Source organism: Cenococcum geophilum (genome assembly GCF_001692895.1).
Source record: "Cenococcum geophilum 1.58 unplaced genomic scaffold K441scaffold_73, whole genome shotgun sequence".
NCBI classification, from domain to species: Eukaryota; Fungi; Ascomycota; class Dothideomycetes; order Gloniales; family Gloniaceae; genus Cenococcum; species Cenococcum geophilum.
In genome coordinates, this window is record NW_027137631.1 from 230,002 (window position 1) to 236,001 (window position 6,000).

Below are 6,000 nucleotides of genomic sequence, written 5' to 3' on the forward strand. Positions count from 1 at the left end.
TCCGTTAAGCTTGGTATTTTATTAGGCTATATAGAACTGTAAGCGTAAGCGAATAGTCCATAAGGCGGATAGAACTTAAAAGACTTTAATATTTTTATTAATAAAATCGTTAATTGCGTAGATTGCGCGTAGGTTACGCGTAGGCTGCGTATTAGAAAAACACAATATAGGCTAGTTAGTCAAGTTACTAAATGCCCTTAACTACGGGCCAATTACGTTAATAACTAACTATTAAGGCTATTAATATGGTATAATATTTTGCCGATAGGGTTATTTTTAATTTTTAATTTTTAATGTTTAATATATCTATGAAATTTAATTATATATAATACTGCGTATACAGCCTCTAGGCTATAGCGCTATAGTTATATATATATAAATCCTTTTTAGGCAGCTTAATATATATTAGTAGCTATATCTTAATAGTTTATAAACCTTTAAATTAGAAGTTTACCGCTTCCTAATAAGATACTAAGTTGCTAAGAACTATTAAGTAATAAGAAAATAGTAGAAAAACGGTAAATATAAATACTAACGCCTATCCCTATCCCTTTACTTTCTATTATCTATCTACTAGGAGTTTAGTAGGAGTTACCTCCTTCTAAAAATCCTACTACTATTAGCTATCTCTATCCTACTTAAATATAGAAAAAATGCTTCTCTTCCTTTCCTTATATAAAAAAGCTTAGTTATCTTTATATTTCTTTTTATTCTTCCTAATATAGTCTATATTTTAGTAGTAGGTGCTTAGGGGTTTATATAGCTTAATAATCCCTAAAGCATCTACTTTCTTTATCTTTCCCTATTGTTTTAAAGAAGGATTTAAAAAAGCCTTTTAGAATATTTATCCTTAGGGGCTTTAAGAGAAAAGGAGTAGTTTCCTTTATAGATCTTAGTATATTGTTTTTCTTCACTTTTATTCTGTTACTAATTGTTTTTCTATTATTTTAGTAATTTTTTTTTGCTATTCTCCCTATATAGGCTAAAGAGGTATAGGAAGATTATATTTTTCTTTTAAAGAGGTCCTTCTTTACTAGTTTATCTACTATTTTATTTCTATAGATTCCTAAATAGTTAGGAACCTAATAGAAATTAATAAATATACTCTTACTAGCTAGATAGGAGCAGCTTTATATAAATTTAAAGACTAGTTCTTACCCTTATATAAGAGAATTAAGTAATAATCTTTTAATAGCCGCTTGGCTATCTATAAAGATATAAACCTATTTATCTTCTAGTCTTTATTACTTTAGGTATTCTAAGGCCCTATAGACTATATAAATTTCTATATTTATAATTTCTATATAGGGTCCTAAATTCTAGTTTGTTGTATATTTAAACAGATTTCTCTTTTCTATTTTGCATATAGCTGCTATATTAGATTTATTATCTTTAGAGCTATCTATATAGTATATATCCACTAAGTCTTATTTTAGGGACCCCCATAGATCTTCTATTAATCTTAAATACTCTTATATAGCTTCCTTTATACTACCTTTAGAGATAAAAAAGAATACAGAAATAGAAGGAGACTACGGTTTTTGCTATTTTATAAAAGTTTTCTCTATTTTCTAGTTTTAAACTAGCTGCTAAACTCTAGAAATTAAAGAAAGTAGCTATATTTTTAGCCGTAGTAAGTACCTTATAGAGTTTTAAAAACTAGGGCTGGAGCTAGATCTAGAGTTAGCTACTAGTTCGTTTTTATTTTTATTATACTCTTCTATATAGGGCTTCTTAATTACGTGGTTTTCCTTAAATTTTAGAGTCTTTAATATGTGGCTATTGCAAAGCCTTTTAAATCTAATTCTAGGAGGAGGAATAGAGGTCTCTATCTCTATATCTTAGCTAGGAGATCCTTTAAACGCTTCTAAAACTAGTACCTAGCTAGTAGGTAGTCTTTAGATTTGCTTTTTTACCAGCATTATATTTTATAGTCTACTATAGTAGTAATACAAGAAATATAGAGCTACTGTAGGGCTTATAAAGATAGACCTCTTTATATATTCCCTAGTCTTCTAATTAAATATAAGGCTGCTTTTACTTTAGAGATTTTTATTTCTATATATTGTTTAAAGGTAAGCTTAGAGTTTAGAAACACTTCTAACGATCTAACTAGGAGTTTAGGGGGTATTTGTGCATCTCCTAGTTTTAGCTCTTCTTTTATAGTAATACGTTTACTATAGGAAATTAATATAAATTGTTTATAGTATTCGTGTATACTACTAAGTAGGTTGTTTCTATACTATAGTATATAAGCTTTTAAGAATTCTACCGCCTTAACTTATTAAAAGTAGTTACTTCCTTAGTAGTCTATTTACAGCTTTCCTATAAGTTCCGTCTAACTACTAATTATAAACTTAGGCAGACTTTGGATCTAGGTTACTATTTAATAATCGCAATATTCTAGAAGTCCTTAATGCTTCTTATTGTCTATAATATAATATTAGATATATAGTCGCTTATACTATTTAATAAATTACAATACGTTTTATCTTATAAAGTAAGGGGTTCCTAAAGCCGGTATAGGCTAGGCTATAACATATACCTTATCTTGTTTAAATAGTAGTCTATTATAAGGTAACGGACCTATAGTTTCTCCTAAAATAGGTAAGTTAACCTCCTAGTTCTAATTCTTTATTTACTAAGTATTATTAGTTCTAGACGTTATAGGAGTTAGGTCTAGTACTGCATCCCCTAGGCTAGAAAAGCTTTATAGGTTAATAGGCTGCTTACTTCTTTCTCCGCTATTATAATAGAATAGGCCTAATATCCCTAGTATTCCCTTTATTAGTCCTATTACTATTACTCTTATAAATTTAATAGAGGCTTATATAAAAGTAAGAAGAATTATATAAACCCTTATAAATATAGTAAAAAAATATTAAAGACTTCTTTTTGCTGTTTCTAGTGCACTATAATCCTCTCTTTTATCCTTTATCTTACTATACTACGTGCTTATATTCCCGCTACTAATTGTCTATTTTATCTACTATAGGTCTTAAATAAGGAATTCCAAAAGTATTATTAGCTTACTTTAATAATGGCAATATCTACGCGTATATCGCTGGTAGTTCCGTACTTAATTTCCGTATCTATTAGCAATTTAACAGCTTTTAGTAATAGTAACTTAATAGTTTTTAGTTCTTCTATGGCCATAGTACGTTTCTATACGTCTTTTATATATAGAGTTGTGTATAAAGTACCAGATTTCTAATCTAAAGAGCTTACCGTCGTCCCTATATAGAATGCTATAAAGTATATAGAAGAGTACAGTCTCTCTTAAATAGGAAGTCACAGTATAGCTAGTTAGTTAATTAGTTATAATTAGCTAGTAGGAAAGCGGTTAGTAAGAAAAGAAGTAAAGAATATATTAGAAGAAGAAACTATATATCCGTTATCCTATTAATATAATAGTGCTAAGGCACGCTATCTACTATATTATACTAAGCTCTCCCTATATTACCTAGGAAGGCCTTAATAATCTCCTACTTATAGGCCAATCTATACTTAACCTGTACTTCTAAAAGAACCCTAGAATTAAAACCAAATTATATAATTCTAATAAACCCTAAGAAGCTAATAATAGTATATAAAGCAAGCTTACTTAAAAAAGCTACTTTAACCTAAGGAATATAAGATCTAATTAGGATTAGAAATTAAAGATAATAATAATATTGTAGACATATACAGATAGATTTATACCCTTATAGCTAATTAAAAGCTAACTATCTTTAAGCTTAAAGTATATAGAAGACCTTATAAGAGATTCTAGACAGCCTTTAGGCTGTATAAAGTAGCTTAACTCCCCCTACCTAAAGTCCTAGTTAACCTATTTACTCTACTAAATGTAATATACTAGGTAGTATAGATATAATAGTAAGACAATGAAAATCTATTAAGCTTAATAACTCCTAACTACTGTTTAACGAGATAGATCCTATCTTTAAAAATTAAAGGATTTAAGTACAAGGAAAGCTCTATATTAACTATAACTATTTTCCCTCTAAAGAGGCTAAAACACTCTAACTTTTTAGTTAAACTACTAAGGATACCTAATGACACCTTTAAGCTGAGTTTAAGGACAAGTCCTCTATCCGATTTATATCTATTAATAAGATACTATAGTACCTAGCGGCTATCTATATTAATCTAAATAAAGTATAGGATATCTAGTATAATTATAATTGCCTAATAATGAAACTAAACCAACCCTTTACTAAATTTTAGACTTAATTACTATACCTTATAGAAGAAGGCTAAGTTCCCCTTAAAAACTACCGTTTAGATCTATATAATAAGCTAACAATCCAGCTATAAGAAAAGATCGCTATAACTTTAAAATAACCTACTAACTTACAAAAGACTTATAGCTTATTACTTATTATTAAACTTAGAACTAAGGCGGATTAATACTTACCCTAATTAATCAAAGTAACTCTATAGTAATTAGAACTTATTAGTACAATGGACCTAAAAAAAAAGAGAACTTATTAGCTATACCTACTAGAGCTTAGGTAGGAAGATAAGCTATAACTGCTCTTATACTAAAATCGGTTACAATTATATACTGGCAAGCCTCGCCTAACTAGCTACGTACTACCCCCTTAATTAGTACTTATTATAATACCCTAATTGACCCTACCTTAGCTATATGCTATGACTATAATAAGGAGGATTACTTTACCTTATTTTGCCTAGAGCTAAAGGATATAAGTAATATTAAGAAGATAGAGAAAGGAGAAGCGCTCGGTAAGTTAGGAAAAGAAAAACTCTAGGGAAAGACTTCCCCCTAGGGTATCCTATTAATCTTAAAGAAATTAATTTAAGTTAGTTAATAGGTAGAAAATACCCCATAGTTTTATATATAGTATCTTAAAATAGATATAGAGTTAATATAGCCACCCTTATTAATACTAGAGCAAATAGCTTTGCCTTTATAAATACTACCTATATAATTAACGTTGCTAAGTTTCTAAATATAAAAGCTACCCTATTAAAGAAGCCTATTTAGGTAAAAGGCTATAACGGCTAGGCCGGTTAACTGGTTACCTATATCTTAAAGTTATATATTTCTCTTAATAGATAATACTAATATAGTATCCTGTTTTATATCCTAGACCTAAGGTCCTATAAGGCAATCCTTAGCCGGAAATAGATGACCTACTTTAATATTTGGCTAAATATATAGTAAAGATAGTTTATCTAGCCGGAGGATAGACTAAAGATACCCTCTTTTATTAAGGAGATCTAAACTAACTGTAAAATATTAGCTACAAAGGCTAACCCTATCTACTAGTAGGATATCCAGGCCTATAACCTAGCCTTTACCTAAAAGGATACCTACTACGAAGCTAGAAAGAACTCTATACTAATAAAGATACTCCTTTAAAGCGTTACGTTTAAAGAGGACTTTATATATAGAAGTAGGATAGATAATAATATAGAAGATATTTAAATTGCGTAGACCTAACTAGTATAGAAAAGGATATACCGATAGGATATAAGGGATAATATCCAAAAGATGTAATAGGAGCTAAAAGGAGTAATAATAACACTAATACTCTAGAAGCCCCTAAGGTTATATACGCCCCCATTATTTTATAACCCCCCTATAGTAAATATTACTATAATTAGCATCAGGAAATTTTTTTTTGGGCACGTTGTCGCAAGCGAAAATCGGGGTCTGCAAAACCTGCGTAAGTCGCGATTTTGGCAATTTGCGGCAATTTGCAGCAATTTACTATAAATACGCAAGTAGCCTGTGCAAATTGCTGCAAATACGCAAGTAGCCTGTGCAAATTGCTGCAAATACGCAAGTAGCCTGTGCAAGTTGCTGCAAATTGCTAAAATTGCTAAAATCGCGACTTAAGCAGACCCTAATTTTTGGCTGCAATAAAAATACCACAAAGCTCCGCACAAAGCTCTACTAAGGCTCTACACGAAGCTCTGCACAAAGCTCTACACAAAGCTCTACACAAAGCTCTACACGAAGCTCTACAC